This window comes from Tachypleus tridentatus, chromosome 4 (assembly GCF_004210375.1).
Source record: "Tachypleus tridentatus isolate NWPU-2018 chromosome 4, ASM421037v1, whole genome shotgun sequence".
Lineage (NCBI taxonomy): Eukaryota > Metazoa > Arthropoda > Merostomata > Xiphosura > Limulidae > Tachypleus > Tachypleus tridentatus.
The window spans coordinates 84,124,861-84,151,003 of NC_134828.1; the positions used below are offsets into that span (position 1 = coordinate 84,124,861).

The 26,143-nt window shown below is 29.5% G+C and overlaps 1 pseudogene across 1 annotated transcript in view; it reads right to left on the bottom strand.

Annotated features, from left to right (window-relative positions):
• Positions 1 to 1,067: 1,067 nt before the first annotated feature.
• Positions 1,068 to 26,143, bottom strand: part of LOC143249589 (tyrosine-protein phosphatase Lar-like) — a 211,262-nt pseudogene continuing 186,186 nt past the window's right edge. Inside the window, exons 17-37 of the transcript XR_013027843.1 lie at positions 25,811 to 25,903; positions 23,702 to 23,888; positions 23,234 to 23,441; positions 22,493 to 22,682; positions 21,443 to 21,537; positions 19,900 to 20,115; positions 18,387 to 18,556; positions 16,770 to 16,952; positions 16,073 to 16,281; positions 15,411 to 15,660; positions 14,606 to 14,911; positions 14,019 to 14,132; positions 13,511 to 13,665; positions 12,979 to 13,264; positions 12,455 to 12,548; positions 12,131 to 12,207; positions 11,598 to 11,732; positions 10,915 to 11,040; positions 7,587 to 7,741; positions 6,036 to 6,171; positions 1,068 to 4,919 (exon numbers count right to left, since the gene is read on the bottom strand). The product of XR_013027843.1 is annotated as a tyrosine-protein phosphatase Lar-like (transcript). The remainder of the gene's footprint in view (positions 4,920 to 6,035; positions 6,172 to 7,586; positions 7,742 to 10,914; positions 11,041 to 11,597; positions 11,733 to 12,130; positions 12,208 to 12,454; positions 12,549 to 12,978; positions 13,265 to 13,510; positions 13,666 to 14,018; positions 14,133 to 14,605; positions 14,912 to 15,410; positions 15,661 to 16,072; positions 16,282 to 16,769; positions 16,953 to 18,386; positions 18,557 to 19,899; positions 20,116 to 21,442; positions 21,538 to 22,492; positions 22,683 to 23,233; positions 23,442 to 23,701; positions 23,889 to 25,810; positions 25,904 to 26,143) is intronic.

The following is a 26,143-nucleotide window of genomic DNA, read 5'->3' on the forward strand; positions in this document are numbered from 1 at the left end:
TTTCCCTATAAGAATGGTTTACAGTAAGCATGTTCATTGCATCTAGCACATTGTATATTTAGTAATAATAATAAATATTCTTCAACTATTTCTTATCCATTTCATTTATCAAAATCTAAACAAACATACATGCCAATCATTAAAACTAAGACAAAGAAAATGTTACACTAAAAATAAAAAAGTATGTTATTCTTACTATTCCTTGTGCTTTGGAATTTTTTCTCCTCTTTTGATCAGATTCTAACATTTTTGCTTGATCTCCCCCCCACACTTTTATCTTATCATGACTGTATCAACTAATTTACCAAATACTATGATGACCACAACAGCTGTTCTTTTGACTCGTGATTTTAGATTTAAAATATTGAATATAATAGCAAATTCATTAAAGATATTTCAATGGTTATTATGTATTTAAATTATCTTTCCTACTTGTATGTATATAAACTATAAAACTTAGTTTTGCTCATGTAAAGTAAAAAATTTATCCCCTGATCTAATGTATCTTTGCACATGTATAAAGGGTTTGCTTAAATTATTTTTTAGAATGTTATCTTTATCTTTATATTGGTATAATGTGTTTTACAAAAAAGTTTCCTTGATTTATCTTGAAGTTATTGTAATACTGTATTTTGCATTTGTAACTATTTATGCATTTAACTATTTATTTGCAACAGTTTCATGACAGTAGTTTGTCATGCCTATAACATCCAATATACGTCTATAGAGAACAAGAATTTTAAGTGTTTCTGTCAATTTTGCAGGGGATCATCTTGGCTTTCAAAAGAACTAGTAGCCCAACATTTAAAAAGATGCCACTCAGACTGATTAATGGGGCATTATTATAATTCTTTATGTGGTAGCACAAATAAAACATGTTACAGTAAACATGGTTGCCAGTGTAACTTTCTAGTACTCGACAAATCACTAAGTGATTTTTTTACTACCTTTTTCATAAAAAACGAAATTGTGTCTCTCTTTTGTACTGTTTGTTAGAACATGTGTTGGAGATGTAATTGTTTGTGTATCTTCTGTATATTGGACATAAATTAATACACAACTATAAATATTATCATGTGATTTTTTTAGTTCATTCTATGTTTACTTTGAAAAATTACAGGGATGACTTAAGGATGTTTTTTTTTTTTTTAATAGTATGTTAAGTTATACCAAATAATAAATAATACTTTGTACAGTTAAATAAAAGTAAACAGAATTAAAAACACTAATGGAGTAGAGCATTTTGGGGCAGAAGGTCAATCTTTCTTATTATAATGAATCATACTATACAATATAAGATCTAATAAATATACTGGTGTCAGTTTCTGTGTTAAAATACTTATATTTTAACCTCATAAAGCATATATTTATGCAGTCAATGTATTGGTTAAATAGAAATAGCCTCCATGAAAAGTGAGTAATTCAACTGTGCAAGTAAACATATTACTGGAACTAGTCTTCATATATCTTTTCACAATAATTACTTTAAACAAAATATACTCTTCAAGCTGTTTCTAAATACAAAGAAACAAACCATAAGAAAATCCTTCCTGACTAAAATGAAATAGGGAGTGAAATTGTGAAATAAAATTACTGATTAAGTAAATTTAACAATGAGAGGATATCAATTAAACATACTAATATTTTTAAACACATCACTTCACAGTATCGTTTTGTTACAAATTAGTTTAAAGTTTTGTAAGCATATATATTTTAACTATTATGATTCAAATTGAATTTAGGCTCTGCTTTTTTTTCTGTCTAAATTAAATCACTATTTTATTAAACAATACATCACAACTTGCACAGTTTTAATTAGCAACTTTGATATCAATGTAGTATAACTGTTATCTATGATCACGTGTAGTTTCAGTGAAACTGCCAAACAAAAAAATAATTCCTGTAAGTAAAGAAATTCCTATACTACATGTGTGTGTGTGTGTCACACATATACTTCATATTAATATGTCACCACATTTCTAATTATTTATTTTTAAAATTTCAAATCACAAGAATAGTTTGGTTAAGAATTCTATAATTCTTGTCAATAGGGAGAATGTTTTTGTAACAATAATAATACTGGCTTGATCTAATGAATCTTTTTTTCTTCAATCGAGGTGGGTGGTTATTTTTCCTTTTCTTGAAATTTACGAAAAAATGCTTACAATACTTTTTTATTTGCACTTCTTAGTATGTAAACTAAGAATATTATATTAATAAAACCATTCCACTAAAATAACTTTTTAAAGATAGTACTATGTTTCAGTTGTGCTTTGTCAAAAGGCTACTTATGAAATATTAAAAAAAACAAAAACGTTTATACAACAAAACTACAAGGTCTATTGCCTGTAAGTTAGTGAAGTTAAATATTCATATTGGTATTGTTGTTTCACCAGCTGCCTAAAAATAGTTCAACTATATTCCTAGGAGTTTGACTTCTCAATTTGTGGTGTGTATGTTTCTGAAACAAAAATAATTCAATGAACCTAATATTAACTTAGGTAGCTAAACTTGAATATATAAAATATCTATGGTGTTTGTATTTGTAAACTGAGGTTAAGGACCAGTATATGTATTTTTTAAAATTAGACTATAATTTTTATTATTTGAAATTGTGGGAACTTGCTAATTTTTAAAAGTATTTCAGATTTATGCTGAATTGAAGTATCAAATTAATTATTTAGGAATCATTTCCTGCTCTCAGAAGTAATGCAAGAAAAAGGAGAGGGGAATGAGGAAAATACTTCACACTTTAGAAAAAAAACAATTAAAATAAAATAAAAATATTCACAACCAGCATCTACTGCAACAAACAATAAAAAAACTAAGTATAAAGATTTTTACAGCATAAGGGTGACCTCTATGCTGAAATATTTTAACTATGTTTGGTTTTAGTTCTGGATAATTTATTATTATGTATAATTAACCGATAGCAAGTCTATAAGAAAATGTACTAATGTTAAAGTAAATGACAGTTTAAAGTTCATAAAACATTTTGATTTGCAAGAGGTGACTTACACTGAATACCCTACATCTTAAACTTTGAAAATCAACCTGCTTTCTGAAGAATATCAGTGATGTTTCACACATTAGAATGTTTTTCACAATATTCATATGAATGTACATATTGAGATTCCCAATTATTTTCTTATTCTAATTCATTAAGATATATATTTATGAGCACATACATGTCTACAGACACTTCTCATACAAAAAAGGTTCACACACTCACGAGTCAATATATTAACAAAAATGTTTGTTTTTCAGATAAAATTCCCAGTTCATAATAAAAAGGAAAACAATAATAGAAGATATAGTCTTGAGCTGACAGAAGGAAACTCTATTTTTGCCATAGTCCTAGGTTTCAAAGAAATCCCATAATCCATTTTTCATTCCTATATACTGGATTTATCACCTGTACTGAAAATAACATTTGCAAATTGCTTGTTTTGCCAAATTCTATGGTGAAATTATAAATTATAAGCTTATCTAATAGCATGCCTCTTTTCTTTCTTCTCTAATAGGATGTGTCATGTTTTGTCATTTATTGTGACCTTTAATTTCATTTCTGGTAGGTTTCATCTTCTTTTCTTTCTTTTATAGAAAGAGGTGCCTTCATTTATGCCTACTTGTCCTTTCCTTTTTCCTCTAGTAATATGTGCCTCCTATTTTTTGTCTATTTAAATCTTGGTTCTTTATATCTCATGAAAATGTGCTTTTGTTCATCCCTAAAAAGTCATGAATTCTCTGTTTCAAATGATGTGTTCTTTTTTCCCTTATCTAATGTTGTGCCATTTATGTTTTCAAGTTGTCTCTCTCTTTAGGATAATATGCCTTCTTTGCTTGTCTATAGTTGCATCATTTGTTGTCATCCCATTTTCTCTGTTTCCTCTGCTCTTATAGTACATACAATATACTTTCTTTCCTTGTACACAAGTGCTAGCTTTCTTCCAGCTCCTCTACAAACATATGCCTTCTTTTCTTACTTTTATTATTATTCCATCTTTTGAAAAATTATTTTCTTAATCATTAAAATCAAACTTTATTCGGACGTTTAGCATTTCTTACAATATTTAGTGTACATCACCACTGTTTGTAATAATGGGGAGTTATTTTCCTGGATTAACATCATCAAAAATCTGTAGCACTGTCATTAACTCTAAATGCTGATTGCCATAGCAACCATTCTTCACATTAACTTTTGGTCGTTATAATCGTCCTTGTCCGTTACTAGTGTCAACTATTGGTCGTTATAACCATCCTTGTCTGCTACCACTGTTAACAACTACTGTTGGTCATTATAATCATTTTTGTCTTTTACCAATGTCAGCATTAGATATTGATAATTATAAACATCCTTGTCTGTTTTCACTGTTAACAACAACTGTTGGTCATTATAATCATTCTTGTCTGTTACCACTGTTAGCATTATAATTATACTTATTTATTATCACTGTTAATAAAAACTGCTATTCACCACATTTTTCCTTCTACTTCACTATTAGAAACTAACTGCTTGTCATAATAAAATTTTCCTTGTATATTTTAACTTTACATTTATAACTGCTGTTTGGAAGTGGAATGTCATAAATCCATTTTATGGTGAAACAATAATGAAAGCTAATGTGTATTAGGTGAAGGCCACCAAGTGATATTAAGTTATTATGATGACATATTTTGCATTTTACTGAAATGCAGGGAAGATAATTCATATTCTGTAACATCATGAAGTCTAACAAAACGTTTTCTTCTCGTTGACCTTCTCTAAGCTGCACAAAATCATGTTTTTCTAAACTTTTCCTGTATGTTCCACATGTCAATCTACAATGAGAAATTCTCATGGACAACCACTAATTTGTATAATGATCAAAAGAACCAAGATATTCCAGGGCAGCACTGTAACAGAATCTGTACTGATCCTGAAAAGTATGAAAAAAATGTATCATTAATTGAAAATTCTCCATGCATAATACTATTTATCAAAATAAGAAAAGAAAGGACCCCTTTAACAAGGAACCCTAAAGTAAAAATTCCTACCTTCCAAAATAATTTTAGTAATTGAAGTTTTTTAGTCTGATGCTTTTATACTAAATGATTGCATTTTATCACTTACACTGTAAAAATGAAATTCTATCATTTCAAAAACACGTATATAAAAATATATATGAATAGATAAAATGCATTTGAATAAACTATTTCAAAACTAAATTATACCAGGATATGTATTCAGAGGAATCTAGCAACTAAAAAATAAAAATAATTTAGTCAAAGAGGATTTTCATGTATTTTGTCAAGCCTAATAATAATAATTTTTTAGCGTTTTAAACAGCTATTTAATATTAGTAGTATTTCAAATACAGTTTTGGTTGCTACAGGTCCAGCTCAGCTGATGAGTTCTGGTACTAAACAAAAAGCTTTTGGAGAAGTGACTTCTGGAAAGCATAGTATAAATCTAAAATATTTTTGTTTACATTTTTCTAATGAGAAGTCTGTGATTGTAGTGCATAAAAAAACAAAAGTAATCAAGGTGGTGGTACTTTCTATGGATGGTATCCAAACGTTTGTACCAGAATCTGGCAGTGAGAAACATGTTGGTGGTGCTATTATGTTAGATAGTGAGTGCACTACAATACAAAAATTTATCATTGAATAAGGTAAAACTTTACTATTATAATACTACTTGTATAAAGTTATATTTAAAAGGAAAATATTCAAATAATACCCATCTCTTAATTCAAATTATATATTTCTTGAAAACTTTAAATACTGATAATGTCACTTCACAACTACTTGTAGTAATGTTGAAAATATGTAGTAACAGCAAAAGTGTGAATACAATTTAGAAAACAAATGTTTATTACCAAGTTTGTTAATTCAAACAATACTGATAGTGAGACTAGTAATAACCAATATTATTACAATGATTACATTATTTTTAAACAGCTACTGAAAATGATATGCAATACTTTTATCTCCATGTCTTGGTCTGCAGGAAATAATACAGTATCAATTTCAACCCAAAGTCTCTACCTTACCTCAGTTTGGACCATGCCTGGTCTTTGTGTTCGTAATGTTCTCACAGTCTGAAATATGTCAACAACTCCTTCATCTTGCATTCTTTCTAACACAATGCTAAGGCTGATGAACACACCTGTTCTTCCAACTCCAGCACTAAATGACATAATAGACATAAAAATGTATTTTGTTTGTTTGTTTTAATGCATAAAAACATCACAATGGGTTACCTGACTGTACCTTTAAATATCTAACAGAAGAGATTAAATCCTGAAATTTGGTGTTATAGATTCTTAACCTCACTATTAAAGTCATCAGGGGTAGAAAATAAAGAAGCTGTATACTTTGTACAATTTTCATCATCTTGAGAAATTTTATAGTAAAACAGATGAAATACCTGAAATTATTCAGCATAAAAACATTCCACGTGTCACATTTTTTCTTTACTTTCTATCAAATCAAAACAATCTAGTGTTATGAAGTGAGACATCAAAACAATCAAAAGTATTAAATCAAATATCTTTTCCATTATTTATGTCAAAAAGTGTATGTAAACAACTAATTATTACAGTACACAGGTGATATTTTCAGCACATACACAAATTTGGTCTAGAGCAAATTCCTCACCATTACACAACTATCAGTAGACTTATGGCTGAAGTTTATTACTACTCTAAGATTTTAAATGATGTACAATCAAGGGGAAAAGTAATTCAAAAAAAGGTAATCTTCATTGTTCTCTACAGCAGCAAAACATTTTTACAGTGCAGCATTTATGGCAGTAACAGCCTCCACATGAAAAACCCCAAGCCAATCCAGAGAAAAACACATTTATCCACAAAGTGAAAGTTATGGTTAACAAAGAGAATCCTCCAACTCAAAATACCACTACAATTAGGCTAGACATATCTCTTGGTATAATTAATACAATACTGAGCAAGGATTTGATATTCATGAATTATCACATTCTTCCAACTATTGCACAAAATTAATGAATATTTTAACAACAAAACTGGGTAAAGAAAGTGAAATTAGAGCAACTTTATTCATCCACTTACCTGTTAATTCAACTTCAATGAAGTTTTGAGCCTTTTGTCTACTTAAATGTAACCTGAAAGCTGATGTCCATATGCAACAGATGGCCTTTCTAAAGTTTATTAAAAATCAAATAAAAAATTGTGGCCTAACACTGATTTTTCTGTTCTTTGTATAAGCTTGTGACAATGGAAATTGCAGTGTCAGCCAACAATATGTACCCATAGCCAAAGAATGAATATGACCTACAATGGAGGAAGTAGTTCCAAGGACAGTAGAGGACTTGGAGCATAGTTCTTACACAGTGTGTCTTCAGTGCATTATAGAGATACAAGGAACTTGTTTGTGTAAAGCAGAACTTTACCAACAGGTATTTAAAACAAAAATCAGTTAAGTACATCATAACTCTGAAAGACTATAATTAAAATTAGAAAATATAAAGTTGTAAGCATGCACTTTACATACAGGTTTAGTTAGGAAAACTAACTAGCATTTAATGGTTGATACCTGTACTTTTATCTTACTCCTCTTCTTACCTGCAGTGAACTGTGATTGGACCTTCCTGACCAAATTGTTCTTTGGTCTTGTGTACCTGACCTATGAAATCAATAAATCCTTCTCCTGACTTGGGTACTCCTTGTTCTGGCCATTCCGTGAAATGAAACTGTCTTACAGTCCGAGACTGTCCATCCTGGTCACATGTAATGAAGATTTAAAAAAAAAAGCTTTAGTCAATCTCGTGAGTTCAAGTGGCTGAAATTAAGTTTAAGAATATTCTCATGGTGAGATAAAAATCTAAATCTTGTGAAATAATTAACTTATTCATGGAGAAGAACAGACTTTGAGATAGTGTTTATTGTCAGAGCTGAAAATGCTTTGTTTAAAACTAATGTCTGAAAATGTGAAACAGCACTACAAGTAAAACCTTGGCAGAAACCTTAAAATATTTTGTTCATGCACAAATGTTATTATGTTACTCTTGTAAATTTTGAAATATAAAAGAAACATAATTTAAAATAATACTGTAATTAAAGTCTGTTTGTGATTTTCCTAAGTAACATGTATCCTATGGCTAAGAGATATTTGTCTTGTTAAAAAAAAAAGAAAAAAACATTATTGTCTTTCATAAAGATATAGCATTCACTTTAATAAAACAGTCTTCAAGTTGTGGGTGTTATACCTATTTCTGTGAGAAACCTTAAAATTTAACTAGCATGTTTAGTAGCAGGCATGATGTTCTGATTCATATGAATGTAATTATTGGAAATTCTATGCTGTATTCTGTATTAAAATTCTGTTCCTTCTGATACCAGTTGGGTTTTATTTTTGGTGTTGTAGGTGTACCTGGGTCATTGTCCGTTATCTAATGTGAATTTATGTGATAAGAATATGAATGGTAACCATGCTAGAATGATAAACTTTTAAATAATGACTGTACTGGAAATAATTGGCTATGTTATAAGAATTATTTGTTTGTGTAAAGCCACTGGAAGACTACCTGTACTAGCAAGTCCTGGTTTTGAATGTGATTCACTACCAACTCTTGCCATTTCAAATTGAGGTAGTCTACCATTATTCACAGCTCAAAAGTGTACAGCTCAATTATTATTATTTTTATTATTGGTAATAGTATGTGAAGCAAAAAACTTGAACCTTCAGTCCAGCACACTACCACTGGGCTGCACATGGCCTATGAGAATGGTAATCAATTGTCTGGATTATGTTTAAAAGAACCAAGGAAATGACTTCTGTTTGCAAGGCATTCTTTTGAAATGTATTTTACCTTAAGGTAATATCTATGAAACACATACTGCAAAAAAATAAGTATTATTCAATACAGTAATCTAGAAAGTACGTTTTCAAAATTTTCTGATTTTTAACAAAAGAATAATTAACAAAAACACACTTTTATCTATCTATCTATCTATATATATATATATAATATATTATAGTGTGTGTCTGTGCATATATAAATACAAAGTACTGTCACACTTTTGGCATTTTATCATAGTCAGTCAACTCAAATCATACTGGCTGGGATCCCTGTTAAAATATTCATAGTTAATTATGATTTGTTTCAAACACTTTTACATACAAAGAACAATAAGACATATCACCATGCTTGTCAAATATTATACAAAATTTCTAGTAACAAACAATACAATTTCTAATAATCTCAACATGTTCTTTTTCTTATGCAGGAAGTTTCTGTTTGGGGAACTTCTTGAAGTATCATTTTAAACTTGTCTTATTATGTTATTGACCTATGAACCGAATAAATCCTTCTACTGATTTGACAATCCTTTGTTCTGGAAACTTCATGATATACAATTATTGTTTTTAAATAGTCTTATCGTGTTAGTGGTGTGTGAACTAAATGAATTCTTTTCCTGACTTGAGAAGTCCTGGTTTTGGAAATTTCATAGAATTAAATTGTTGTTTGAAGTTTGTCTTATGAAGTTAGTGAACTGTGACTTCAAATCCTTTTACTGACTTCACAATTCTTTGTTTCTGACACTTTTAGATGAAATCAATAAAATCTTCAACAAACTTGATATCCTATTGTTTGAGGCATGTTATGATATGAAATCATCTGTTAATAACACTTTTGTGTCCTTCCATTGATCTATGCAACAAAAAACAAGTTTATCTCAAGCACATTTACAAAGAAAGGTCTACCTTTTGAAAACAATCAAGTCTTTTATTTTGGTCTTTAACTGATCTTTGAAGCAATGACCAAGATCACGAAAACACTACAAAAGTTGGTTTTCAATATTTCTCAGTGAATATATTGTACTAAGTAAGATCAACATGTTTAGAATTCTTTCATGTACCTTTCAGTCACATTTTTATACAATAAATCAAATACACAGTACAAACATTTATGAGAGTAAAATATAATACTTGAGATAAAAAACAAAAAGAGGGAATCCTCAACAGTTGCAGTGCCTGACATTTTAAGACAAGATTAAAGTAAATTAAACTGAGATTTTTTTCGTTTTTATTAGTTATATTTTTGTGCACCAGCAATATCAAGTCTAGGGTGCATGTATACTCAATTCAGTGTTGTTACTCATCAGGATCTCTACCAACTTACCTCATATTGAAATACTTTTAGGTAGGATTAGAGTAAATTAATTGGAAATCTTGGGCATAAGTCAAATATAACAATCAAAAGGATTCGACTTTCTGAGTTCAAAAATGTAATTAGATCTCAGAAGTGATAAAGAGATGAAGGAGCTATGATTCAAAAGTTGTACATGAAAAAAAAAACTTGGAGCTATCCTATGAACTACTATGTCATGGCTAAAACAAACAACTCAAAATGTATATCACCTTCAAAAAGCAAATAATAATTACTCAAAAAAACAAAACCTATTGCAATTATAGCAAGAAACAGTACATTTGAAAGCTAATTAATCTTTTATAAATCAGATCAGATGATATTTACTTTTTATAAAAAATGAATTTGATTTTCATCAGTAATGTACAGAGAATGCTTAGAGACATTTTTCAAGTATTATAAGGAAATTTTTTTGTTGTTAGCTGTCTTGTCGACAATTATTTTTTTTACTGTTAAGACCTACAAGTCCACGTATGTCATTAATTTTAACACTTAAATCTTATTTGTTTACTAATAATTTGCAGCAAACAAGATATAGAATAAGGTGTGTCTATTCAAAGTTATTGACAGTTTCTTACAACACAAATAACAAGGGCATTTTTGGGGCTTGAGCCAGCCCAGCCATCTTTGTGCACATTGCTGATTTTCACATTTTAAATACTTCCTCGACACTTTTCTTTGAAAGAGAATTACACATGTTAAGTCTTAGCTAAAGAAAACAAAACCCATATGTTCAATACCCTTGCATCTGTTACTTTAAATTCTCTCAGGATGTATTGGGGCATGTTGTACTCTGTAATAGGATCCACTACAAAGTACAGGTACCGCTGGGATTTTTCACTGGGCCAATACTGATGACATCTTTCCTGTTGGATGGAGAAAATGTGTAACTCATCAGTTATTTTTTATACTTAAAGCAATCTGTAGTAATATTCTCAGTGAACAAAGGATACTACATAATTGATGGTGAGTAAATAAATACATTTTAAAAACTAAAAAGATGCATACATATAACAATACTTTTGCTCCATTCACTGCAAGAAAACAGTTTGAGGGACATTTATTACTATACATATTTTGATTAACGTTTTTATAAACCAAAATTTTACTGTGTCCACATAGAGGTTTGTTATCAATATTACATTAGACCAGACCACCCAGCAATTAGCAAGATTTCCTCTTCAGGACGTATTCAAACTTTACAGTAGTGGAGTGAATTTTATAACCTGAGGATAAATTCCCTAGACTATTGTAAATAAAAAACAAAAATATGCTCAAGCACTCACAAACTTGCTTCATTATTATTCAACTTTGCAAATTAACAAAGTATATCACTTACTGATAACCTGGAACATTTAGTTTTATGCTATGAACCTGATATCCTGTTTATGTAGACTGGAAGGAAAAAAATAAACAAACCTACCCTCCCAACCTCTTTGAGTTTAGTTAATATGACTATGATATTAGAGTTATGTTCCCATAACATTCTCCAGAAGTCCTCTGTTGTTTCAGGAAGAGGTCCTTGTGTGGCTATGTAAGCATTTCGGTATTTGTAACCCTGCAAGATTTAAAATATTGTTTTGTAATTATACAATACTTAAAATAACAATAACCTAACAGAAAAAAGCAGTTAAGTAGTTTCCTGCTGGAAATGAATGCAATGTTTTTAAAAAATATGAATTATCAGACTTTTTATTTGTTATTTTGATATAAATACTTAACAATACATTATAATCTGTATACACAAAAATACAGTTTAATAAAATTAAATATCCTTAATAGCTATTAGATTATAAAATACATCAATCTGATTTTTAACAATAACTTAAAACTGACTTTTCATAGAAGAAATATTCTAGATAATGTGTTTTACCAACAATTTCCTCTTGTAGTTAACACAGAACATAATCTGAACACTAAAATAATGTAAGCATATTGTAACTAGAAGTTTCTTACATCAATGAAGCTAGCATTGATATAATCTGATCCATCCACCCCTCTGAGAGGCTGAAGGCACACACGTGTGGCTTCATCTAAAAATGTAATCCAAAAAAATCTTGCACTAACAACTGATTATTTTATTAGAAACATGTAACATAATTCAAAATGCAAAAAAATGTAGGTTAAAATTGAAGTCAAGAAAAAGACTATGAAAATCATAAATTCTGTTGTTAAGGTAATATATTTTATAATGTAATTCATGATTTCTATATTTGAGATATACCTTTATATAATATTCACATATCACTGTGCAGAAAAATAAATAAATATGCTACTTACAAGGCAAAATGTTCATGAGTCTGTTTTTGAATTTATTGATAGGAAGATTGGCACTAACAAATCTGTTAGGTTGAGACCTGACAGTGGAAAGTCTCTATAAATAAACACAACAGTCTTATTTCAGACATAAAATAACTACAGAAATGTTTATTGACATTTATACTAAATATGAAAAAACTAACATTATGAGTTTAACTACTTTTCACTGTCAGGAATTTATCATTAGTCTAAAGCTCTGTCTTAAGTTTTACGAATATAATAGCTTCATGAAGATAACAAAGTGTTAATATGAATGTAACATTTTCAAAAATGACTGCAGTAACAAAGCAGTGAATTTATAATAACTTCAGTCATAGATAACAAGAACAATTCTGAAAACTACTTGAAACTATTACAACATTTTAACAGCATCAAATTGAACGTGTTGCACATATTATAACCAAAATACAAACTTAAGATCAGCTTTAAAAACTAATGTATTTTGAATAGAATCTAGGGTTCTTGTTTAGACCACAAATACTTACTTTGAACTCTAGTTCCATTCCAGAGCAGTTTTCTCCAGGTACAATCTCCATAAGTTCTTGGATGTGAGAGTAGAGATTCTGGGCAGGTACCTCTGTATTACCTGAAAGCACAGCATCTAGAACTGCATCATGTATGAAAATGTACTGATCCTCTGTCTGGACCATGTAATTTCTCTGAGCCCTGAGGCAGGTCACGTGACCATAGATATCAACTGTGTTCTCATATCGTAATCTTTCCAGCATGGAGTCAATAACTATGTAACATCCTGTTCTTCCAACTCCAGCACTAGGAAAAAATGTTTACTTACAGAAAGTTATGTGAATAAAAAAACATCTTTCATAATGAAAAAACTTGTACATGAGTTCATAACATTAAAATTAAACTTATTTATATTTTAAACTTTTAAATTATTAATGTCACTATTATAAGATACAAAGGAATAAGATTGTAAAGTTTCTGCAAAATAATTATGCAGTTTATCCATTTATGTTTCTCTACTTACAAACCTTAATCAGTATAATAATATCCTACCTGCAGTGAACCACAACAGGACCAGCCTCAGGTGGATTTAAAGCACGAATTCTCTGAAGAAATGTGAGAAACGGAGTTGGGTGTTCTGGTACTCCATGGTCTGGCCAAGCTGTGAACTGAAACTGTCTCACTTCTCGCTTTTCTGGGTAGCCCACCTAGAAGATAAAAAATTCAGAAGTATCTTTTAAATTTATTTTTTAATGATCTTATAAAGAAGATATTTGTTTATATTAATCCTATAGTTGAATAAATATAGTTTTATCCTTTTTTCTAATACCGAGGAGTTTGATTAACAATTAATATTTAAATAAAACAAATCTTATGAAGGTAGTAAAGCATGAAAATAGCACACACTATTTTTAAACTACAGAAGAAGTGAAATGTACTTAATCAAAACTGCAGATTCAACATGTTTACTTACAACATTGAGTATGTATGATAGTTGTAAGAATGCTAAAAATTATATAACAAGTATATAGAATCAAGTAATAATTTCCAAATTTTTTACTTTTTGTATAATTAAAGTCCTTATACAGTATGTTGCCAGCTCCTGGATGTCAGCTAGGCTAACATTCATCACACCATACTTCTCTGTTCCTCTTAATGGCCAGTACTGGTCACACTATAAATAATAAATTACAAGTCTTTCACACCACTATACCTTCAGGGTTCAGTAAGCCTTTTTTTTTTCATAAAAAAATTAGAAACTTCATAAGTAATTGGAATGATAACTTCTAAGGGAAGAAATACAAGTATCATTATCTTATATTCAGCTTAAAAAACACTGTAAAGCTGAAAATCAGTCTTTCTTTAAAATAGTTACAGGTAAGCAAATATAATAACAAGTAACTTTGAACTATACCTGTTTTTTTATGTTGATTAAATTATAACTTACTAATTTTCAAATAAATACAAAAATTTTATGTATATATGTATTTACAATGTCAGAGACAAAGTAATTAACTAACATTTATACAAAACATGAGCCCAAATTTGAAATGTAGGATTAATCTTATTATTCAGATGTTTAGTGATATGTTAAAAACTGTAATAAAACAGATAAAAGTCTATCTTAATGAACAGAATAATGCTGACTTTAATACGAGTCCTTTCTTCCAACTTGGTCATCATAACTATGGTGGAACTCCGCTGCTCCCATACCATGCGCCAGAAATCCCCAACAGTTTCGGGAAGTGGCCCTTGTGTAGCAATGTAAGCATTTTGCTTCCTGTAGCCATCACAGTAGTTAGCATTAATATAGTCTGTCCCAGAAATGCCATCAATTGTCTGAAGAACAACACGGCTATGATCGTAAGCTATGACATTGGCATAGCGGTTTTTAGGTTTATTGATCTCAAGGTTGGAATTTTCCCAGGTAAACTGCTGACCAGGTTCAATTGACTAAAAACAAATAAATAAATTCTATATTAAACCAGGCAAGGCAGTGCTTACAGTTACTTCTTATGTAACAGTTAAGAATGTCCTTGCAACAAACTGAGCATTACTTTTCAAAAGAGAACACACTTTTATATCAAATACAAGCAACATAAATGTAATCTGATATAAAAATTTTGGAAGGAAATGTGCAAATACAAATGCTGAAACTCATTAATCAGATGATTATTTATTTTCAGTAAAAGGTTCTGTGTAAAAATATACATTAAAGTTTTCCAACAAATTAATGTTTTTTTTTTTAAAGTTTATATCTGTGCTAAAATCAAATTGTTTTGACAAAGAATAAAACACATTAGTTATTTGTTGGTCTACAGTTAAAAACTGATTTGTTTTAACTCTTACTGAATATAACACATAAGGAGTCCGTCAATATTTTCTCACAAATCTACTGAAACATACACACTATGAATTTGTTAGAATAAAGTATAGCTAATTTTCAACAAACCTCATATTCTTGGGAGAATTTTTGATTATCATTTGCCTTGAGTTGTTCAATGTGATTCGCCAACTCAGTGACAGGAATTGGTGGATGATTAATCATAGCTGGTGTCTGGTAGTTGAGACGTCGCAGCTCAACAGGATCAGTGGGGTGTGTGGTAAACTCTCTATCTGCAGAGTTTACAAGAAGCTTGTTTGCTGTTTCTCCTACTAATGCTTTGCTCAGTTGACGTCGTCTACGAAGTTTAGGGAAACGTCTGTAAAATATTTGCACTGTTCTCTAACAACAAACTCAGGGAAAAAAGGAAACAAAAATCAAGAACAACAGAAAAATATAATAACTAATAATATAAACAAAGATAAAAAGGAAAAGCAAAATTATGAAAATGGCTATAGTATACTGTGAAAAAATTATGAAAAACAACCAAACCAAAAACAAGAGAATATTTGTAAAATGCATCTTCTTTCAACCAAGAGACCATTAAACATTTACAAAAACATATTTAATCTTGAACATCATTTCATTACAAATCCATAAAAAAAACCCTAATATATACAACAAATTTTAGCAATTTCTCATTGGAAATTTTTTTCAATAAAAAAAATAACTAACCTACAAAAGGAGTCAATTATTAGTATATTATATCATATAACAAAATAATTTTTCACCTTTTAATAATGATAAACACTGCAATGCAGAGAACAAATATAAGACAAAGGATGATAGGAATAACCACCCACACCACATCAGAATCTTCTATACTACTATCCAACTTATTAGCCACATCTCCACCACTAGTACCAGATAGAGCTGGCTGGCCAGACAAGATTAAGTCAAGGCTCAGTATCTCAGACATTGGGCTACTTGTGTACAAATTCTGAAACAAAATGATAGAAGCATAGATATTAAGAGCCTCAACTAAAACTTAAAACCAGCTAAACTGACAACTAAGATGGATGATAATTTTATTGACAACATCTTTGAACTTGAGTTGTGTTTATATGAATAATCATAAAGTTCAAAATTAAACACACCTTAACATATAATAATATATGTTATATCAATTATAACAATATATATACTTATCTTTCAAAACTTTTTGTCATGCTTCCTTGTCATTTCAATGGACTTTTCAGCCACTGCCTCATAAACATGCAGAAAAGGTCTAGCACAAAAATCACTGTTACTATTAAATGATAAGTTAGTCCTGGGTTTTATAATTACATTAAATTTTTAATTAGCAAATTATTTCTTAAAATATATATAGATATGCAAATACAAATTAATGATTTATTTGTCAATATTATTAGAAAAGTATTCAATCTGTTTCTTTTAAAATATTTCATACAGTTTTCTAAAACTCACCTTTTGAGGAGTATCAACTACAGCTCTCATAAAGATTCTGTACTTTTGATTACGCTGGAGAAGTTTGTTAAGGTAGCCATTATAAACTTTACCATCTCCCAGGTGAAATTTCTCAGGCATATCACGTGGTAAAAACTTAGCAGCCACATATGGACCAAGCTTATCAGGATATGTATCATTCAGCTAAAAAACAATTACTTATTGGAAAACAAACAATCATGAAATACCTATCACACATTTGGAAAGAAAATGAACAATTATGAAATACATTCTATTAATTTGGAAAGAAAATGACTGATTATTCAATATATTTCATTAATTTGATAATAAAGTGAATAATTACTTTAAGAAACTTAACTGTCATATTTTGGACATAAAGATAGAGAGTCAAGATCCTAGCAAGAGTGGGGCAAAAAAGAGCAATCATAGATGTGTCAAAAGGTATGAAATAAGCCAAACTGCAATGCTCTGAAATTTATTTTCTTACTAGCAAAACATACTCAGCTTTGCTTGGGTTATTAGTTTGATAGCTTGTGTATTCTGAACCAATTTTACCATAATAAGTATAACCTATATAATTTTGTTGCTAAGCAACATGATATAGAAGCTAATGTTATCAAAATGCACAGGGTTTCCTATATATTAGAAGTTGTTATATAAGAAACCACTTCTTTTCTATGTGGTTTTTTTTAGCTATCTTTACTCATTAAAAATATGTGTATGTGCATAAGCACTTGGACATGTAATATCCAGGTGTACACTTTCAGGGTCCACTTAGTATGGGTACAAAATTTCAGGTTTCTAGGTTCTTTCTTCTTGGAGTTATGGCAATTGAACAAACACACAAACATGTACATGACTATTTGTGATTCCTATTTGTAATATAAGGAACCCCTTTTTTCTATTTTTAGTAGCCTGCCCCATAAAAAGATGTAAACATGCTTATAGAAAAGTATTAATACCTAGTTGCACAATTTTAGGGTCCACTTAGTATATGTGCACAACTTTAGGTTTCTAGGTTCTTTCATCTTGGAGCTAAGGTGGTCACACACACACACACAACAGGTCCAGAAATACACTCTTTTATTATTATAAATTTATATCATCATCACATATATTAAATACGTAATTACTGTTTGAAAAAAGTCTTATGTTTTTCTCTCTACTTTTGGATTAAGTATCAGTTAATGTGTGACATTCTCTGTTTGAAATTAAAATTTATCAAGATATCTCAACCATATTCAAAATCCTTGCTAGAGCAAAACGTTTTGTTTATTAGCTCATCTGAATAACTTCAACTGATTTATCTCTATGTATGTAACTTAAATTGTAGCTGCACATCAGTAACATTAACTTCATTTTTGTACAAACATCTTTTAACAAAATAATGTTACAAATGGTTTTGTTGAAAGCAATTACTTAACTTTTTTGTTCTCAAGTTGATTGTATTATAGTTTAATTAATTTTTTATAAACTGAATCTCCAACTTTATTTCCATGATATATCATGAAAATAATGTTGAGTAAAATGCTTTTAATAATAGTTTAAGCTCATGTTGTACAATCACTTAATATTAAATATTTATTTTAATAAGTAAGAAGAGTCTACCATGATTACCTCCTCAATCATGTAAGTGTCAGGATCTTCCTGTGCCTTATCAGCAGGAACAACTACAAGGAAGTAATGGCTAATTAGTCCAAACTCTTCTGATGCTTGTGGAAGGATAAGAATGATCTCTTGTTGGTTCTGAACCCCAACTGTGTCTGGTTTAACCATAGGTTTGGGTGCTATTGGAATAATCATATTAAGAACATTTATCAGAGTCACTTTGCTTTGCACCAATATTTTATGATGGAAAACCTCTGTTAATTAACTTACATTATCATCACAGTTTATTCAACATTAGTAAGCAATAACCAATCCACAAAGAATTTGAAACAAGTTAAGAATTATTTCAGTTAAAACCAATATATCATTATTTCACAGATTTATAGTTATTACCAATGTGTTATTTTCATAAAATTATATTTACAAAATTTCACCAATACAAGTGATTACAATTACAGCATAGTTTTAATCAATGCATATACAAAATTTTCTTTATTAATACACCATCTTCTTTATTATCAGGACTAGTAGAGACCCACATATTAGTATCTTTATTGCAACAGCATTTCAGTAAACACAAGATATGTGGAATAATACTAAAGAAATATAACCTTATACACTGAAGTTATATTTTGGTCATACTTTATAAAACCTTAACTAATGTTAGGCTGAAGTTCAACAAAAAGATGAATCAACATTATACCTTGTATTTTTTATACATTAGTTTAGTTAAGATTAAACTATACTGTACTTAATGCTATCTATAAATAAACTTATAATGTTATTCTAGAACCTAACGTCAGAATGTTTTTTGAAAACTTCAAGTTTATAATATTATTTTACTAAAAGTGTGCTAAAGAATATTTATATCCACCTTGTTTTGCTATTCCTTCTTTCATAGAATAGTTACAGTGACTTGTTCATTGAGCTTTCCAGCTCTCTGGTAAAGGTACACTTGCATTGTTTTTCTGGGTAAAATGCATATGAGGCATACTGATGGCACAATTATAATATGACAAGATTTCAATGTCTGCTATTAGAATTCTTTTGGATCATTCTGAAAAACTTGTATTTAAAGATGCACTGTTGTAATAAAGACACTAATCTGAGCACAAATACCTTGTAGGTCTCTGCTAGTCTATTATAATAATATTCAATTTTTATTTGATATAATAATGCGTACACACCTTACTATCTAAATACATGTGTGCTCATACATCATTGTGATAACAGACACATGAACAATTACATTATTATATAGATTTAACACAATAATCTTATTAACATATGACTTACATACAACTTCACATTAGAAGTCTATAAAAAAAACTGTTTTTAATCTAAGTAAACTTTAGTAACCAACAATTTTGGCAGTCTTTTATCAAATATTCCCATTCCAAGCACAACGAACACTACCATTATAATTATGATTAATTTTTTCAAATAAAAAAATAATTATTTTAATATCTTAGCTTAGAAATGTTTGAAGGAAACACTGGGAAATATTTTTTGTTCCTTTCACCTGCTCTGGCTGTGGTAACGGAGATTTTGGCAGGGGTCGGTAACTTTCTTCTGGGGGTATGGCAGTGATGTTCACTTGGTATGTAGTAAATGGCATGAGATCATCTATCTTGTATTCTGTCATGTTAGGCTCAATCAAAATGGTCTGAACTGGTATAGTCAGAGTCTGAAGAACACGTTGACTGTCATGGAATTCTTTGTGGGCACCAAAAGACACCTGAAATCAAATTCGTTACTAAGATATAAAATCAAATACATTTAGTGAAAATCACAATATTTACGACAACAAAATACTAATACAAAAATTTAAACTTGTTCTTAAGTTATTCCCATAACATAAAATATTTGGTCTTCTCATTACTTTACTTAAAAAACAAAAAAATATAAGAACAAAAGTATGATGGCTTTGATATTTGACCTTCTACTGATGTTGATTACAGACGTAATACACTAAATTGTTCCCCATTGGGTTAGAAATAAGTTTAAGGAATTACAGCACTAAAATCTGTGGTTTGATTGTCTACAGTGGATAAAGCACAAATAATCAGTTCTGTCACATTTAAATTATTATAAATTATATATGTATACAGATTATTACTATTTACAAATAAGTTCTTAAACTTGTTTTTCTTAAAATATACAACAGTAACTAAATACATTTAGCAAACATTTGTATCTCCTAGTTATGATGACCTTTGTACTCCTTTGTTGTTTGCTGTAGGTTGCTAAGCCTTTTCAAATTTTAAATGTGGAGGATATGAAACAAGATAATTTTTAAGGATTATATGTATACATTTGAAATAACCAAAAAATCATAAATAACTTTATAAATACCATAGAATTCACTATAATTTACCAAGCTTATTAAGTGTACTGTATTTTGTCTAAAAAAATGTAATTTCTAGCATGCTACAGACACAACCTATCTGCTTGAAATCATGGAGTTGAAGAACAAAATGTCTTCCAAGCACTTTAAAATGGCTAAACGGACATTCTGAGCTTTCCGTTGCTTATTCACATGCAATATATTAAAATATGTTTATACAATAGACCATTTCCAGAAATAAAAAGAGGGTCCATGTCTTTGATTCAGTACATGAGCCATATATCAATAAATCGAAAAGATATGAGGTTTTTATTTTTTATATTCTCTCTTGTCAATATCTGCAATTTAAGTTCTTAATTCATGTGAAACTACAAACTTAGAATTCTGGCATCATAAACATCTAATCTGAACCAGTGTTGCATTCAACATACCATGTGACTCACAAAAGTTGATATTTAAGGGTGTTCTTTTAATATTTACTTTTAAATTATAAGACTAAGTAATATATAAGATTAAAATTTAAATTATATTCTACAAATTGATACCAAAGTTACTGATATAAATTCATGAAATAGTAGTTCAAATAAATTTTGAATGCAAGTTAACAAAAGCAACGACTTGGTCTTTGACCCATGACCTGTTTCTGTATAGTAAATGTGCAGAGAATAGAAAACTACACAGAGAGAGTGTGGATTATTATAGTTACTCTCAATCATACCTTATATTTGATAGGATTCAGCTTCTGAGGGTGTCGCCAAGACAGAATCATACTGTGAGTGGTAACACCATGAGCTCGGAGTTGTGCTGGAACATCTGAAAAACAAAACCAAATGATCCTGAAGTCCCAAGAAAATTAAAAATATCAATCCATATATAAATTAAAAATATATTAAAAGTTTCAATAACGTTTTTTATTTAAGGATTATCATAACTAAATACTTCATATGTTCTACTTGGAAGTTTATTTGTATTTCACGTTTTATATACACACAAGAATTTCTAAACAAATAATATTAACATCTTTCACTACCAGCTAGGTTTTAAGAGTATTTAACTTTTACTTCTCCAGAGGCATTACTAGCATGCTAAGAACTGAGCTTATGCAAGACAATTCGAATGATCTTCTAGAGACTATTAATTATGAAGTAATATTTTATAAGAAAAACAAATTTTCCTTAAAAATAATTTTGTAATAAAATTAATTATTTTCTTTCACATTCTGTTCATTACTGAACAGAATTCAGTATTCTGAATTTTAATAGGTGTTTAAACATTGGCATCTTTTTTTTCTAACCTGGTAAAAATAAGAAGTAACACCAAATTAATTGTTCCATAGGGGAAATTCTGATGCAAAGTAACTGTTAAGGATAGCTTCTGTGACAATTAAATTTATAAAGAAAAAATAGGCTAAGTAATATAATTATGATTGCGAGAATACTGATAACAGGAATTAAATATTGAGAAATGATTATAATCTTCTTATTTTCTAAGTCCCAAATAGAATTAAAATAATAGGCCACAGACCAAGTGATACAAGTTGTGTACATAATGGCAATAGTATAATACAAATTACTTGTAAATAAGTTACTAATCTAAATTGCCTTCCTATAAAATAAAAGAGAGAGAAAGTAAAAGAAAAAATGTAATTATGCCTGTGAGGAAAATGTTGATGTGAAGTAAGAAGTACAGAAATAATTCCCAGACCAAGTTATTATATCTGAGCAGTTTACATTAACACAAAACAAAGGACAAATAGATTCACTCGTACCTGTGGGTACAATGGTAACAGTAATAACTTCAGACAAATGACCAAGCCTTTCTGGTTTGGTGTAAGCTGCCACTCTGATGGAATAAGTAGCATGGCTGTCCAAAGCTGTTAGTTCTGCTGACCAAGTTAGAGGAACCTTCTTACGTCTCCACAGGTCCAAATCAGCTACAGCAGTCTGTGTGTAAAGAACCTATTAAGAATTTAGAGTAATGAATAAGACTGCATTAATAGATGTACAGTGTATGCTAAAATGAAAAATCTATTTACAAACTAACTATAGGCACTGTCAATACATATTCTATATAAAAAGACTTTTACAGTGACTGTTAAAAAGGAAGGAAGAATCTGTTCAAGGATTGTGTATATATTATCAATACAAGTTCTATATTAATATAATAATGCACATATTAAAGGAAGAGTTCTTAACACAGCTTCTTTATTAATAGGTGTACATCATATATTAAAATAAAAGAATGCCTTCAAAGATGAGTTTAGATTATCAATACATAATCTACAATAATGAATACATCAACAGGAAAAACATTTTAAGAACTCACTATAAGTTATTAATAATCACTTTATTAAAAAAAGAAACTAAGAGTTTAATACTTTTGTATAATATTACAGTACTTTATATAGAAAAATGCTCACTTATGATAAGAGCAGTAATTCTGAGTTAGTTTAATTGTTATAGCATAATTACTGTTTACAAGCTCAATTATACAAGAAAATATACAGTACTTGGTATCCAAGGATGTCTGGAAAATATGGAACCTCATCCCACCAAACTTCTAGCGAATGATCAGATGTGGCCATGGCTTGGACATTAGTTGGGGCAGATGGGCCATCTCCCTGAGTGTCAACAACCAGATGACTACTCCAGGGACCAGGACCTACTGAGGTGTAGGCCTGCACTCTGAACACATATTTCGTATTTTCATCCAGTGAACTATATAGTTAAGAATTAGTTGAGTAACAAACACAAGGAGATCCGTTCAACATTATCACAACAGCTTCTAATATTATCTTATAACTTACTAGAGCTATACCAATAATAACTGTTTATAAGATATCTTATCTTACACCTTCTGTTGAAATTTTACTCATCTTTTTAAAATTAAGAAATTCACTAAGTTTTACTTTATCTTCAGATTTTAAAACTTGTATCATTTAGTAATTTTATTATTTGAAAAAACAAGCTTTAGCTACCTGAAAACACATCTAGTAGTTGTTACATTTTTCTTCTCAGATGCATCTTGAGAAGCTTTGTGGAACAAGATGCCATATTGAACGATTCGACCATTACTATACTGGGACATAGGAGGGCTCCACCTAATCACAAGAGTGGTAGGACTTTGAAGATAATGGGTGATGTTTTGAGGTGGAGCCGTTGGAACTAATGGTGAGATAAACAATGGTAATACTCAGGTTTGACACAATATACATATATTGCCAATAAAGGAATAGCACAAACAAAAAAAACTTCATTCTCATCTGTCATAAAAATTAGAAAGAATACAATGAAACAGTATAAAAGGATTTAACAGTTTGATAAAACTTTTACCAAGACCTTTATTAACCCTTTCACAAGTGGCTCAGTGTAATATACACAAGTTTATCTACACATTTGCAAACATTAAGTATTTCCACATAACTTTGGAAACAGGATGTGCATCTTCACAAATTTTGGATGACTTTTAGTAAAGATTATAAGTACTTCATATGTAAAAAAATCAGATTTTTTAATGAAATATTTTTACTAAAGATTTGTTTCTGAAAATACTCTGTTTTATCACCAGCCTGAGTGCAAAGTGATTTCATGCTATGATTAAAGAGACTATTCTTCATCCCAAAAATCTCAAATATTATTTACATAATTTCTAAAACCTCCTCTTTACATTTAAAATGTTTGTTTTTAGTAAGACTTTATATTTTGTTTTATTTTCTATACTCTAACTATAAGGGGTCTGTCACTTGACCAACTTTGTAACTATCATGAAAAAAAGAGAAAAAAGAAATTATGCTTTTCTTGTGCTGAATGACTACATATTGTAACACAAAAACACAAATGTTTAGGCTAAGTAGCTTAAGTCTCGTAATGTTATATACGAACATGTATATTTTTCATTTTTTATCATACTGATCTTCCAGTCATGCCTATCTTACATTACATATCTTGCATTGACATGATGCACATGCACTCAGAAAACATATCCAGTTATATAAAACTGACCTTTAGTCTTTCCTGTCTTGTCTGTGTTTTAGTGGACTGGTATTTTGTAATATATAGTCACATTTCAATTATTATACCTTAAATACATGTACATAAATTATTAAACTTATTTTGCTTAAAATATAGAACAATAAATCAAGAAGTAAAGCAAACAATTATTTCTGCTCACCATGACCTTTGTACTCAGTTGTTGCTGGACATAGGTTGCTAAGCCTTTTAAAATTTCAAACATAGAGGATATCAAACAAAATTTTTTTTATGTTTTGTATATACAGTTGGATCACCAGAAAATTATAAATAACTACACTTATACCATAGAATTCCACTATAATGTATTAAGCTTAATAACTAATCTTTATTTAGAATTTAAAAAAAATGAAATTTTGAGCAGACTAAAGACACAACATATCTCCTTGAAAACTTGGATCGAAAAAATGTGGTAGCTTTTTCACAAATTACAATGGCTGAAAAAACTGCTCTTGGAACATTTTAAGCTGTTGATTGGTTATGAATATGACATATATTGTAGTAAGAGTATATAAGGGAAAGAGTTGAATGGAGCCACCACGTTTGATTCAGTACATAAGCCATATCTCAGGAATATAAAAAGATACGAGGTTCTCATTTCATATTCTTAGCTTATCAATATTAGTAATTTGAATTCCTGATTTGTACGTTACATAATTCGTATTTTTACATCACAATCATCTAATTTTAAACAGTGCTGGATTCCCCATACCATGTAACTCACTAAAATATATATTTAAATGTGTTATTTTATTATTTACTTTAAAATTAAAAAAATAGCTCATATATAATATTAAAGTTTGAATTATAATCTACACTTTGATTCCAAACTTATTGACATAAATTCATAAAATAGTAATTCGATAAAATGTTGAATGCAAGTCCACAAACACAATGATATAGCCCTTGAACCCTGACCCATTGTGAAAGGGTTAAAGGTAATTGCAGTCTCATTTTGCTTACAATATTCTGAAAAATATAATTATATCTAATGACTTACTACATTCAAATGCTATTTAACAAAAACAATTAGAAATGAACAAGCTTGGAAGTTTCACCTCCTTCAGGAGTTTCCAAAAGAACTGATGCTTCTTGACCCAGGCCCAGAGAATTCCTACCAGCAAGTCGAAACTCATACTTAGTCCCTTTGGCTGAATTATAAAAAACCAAAAAAACATTGTCTTTTTTTCCTCATTCTTAGCATTTGAAAACTGTAGTGCTGAAACTTCTTAAGTCCTTATGTGAAAAAAAAAGTCTCCCTGAGTACATAGCTATTCTTGTTCAGTGCTGCCTTCTATATGCATATTTATTTTTAGCATGCCATAAGCCTTTTGCTTTCCCTCCATTAGAAATGACTAATTCCAATGTGTCTCTCATGTAAATTATTGTGT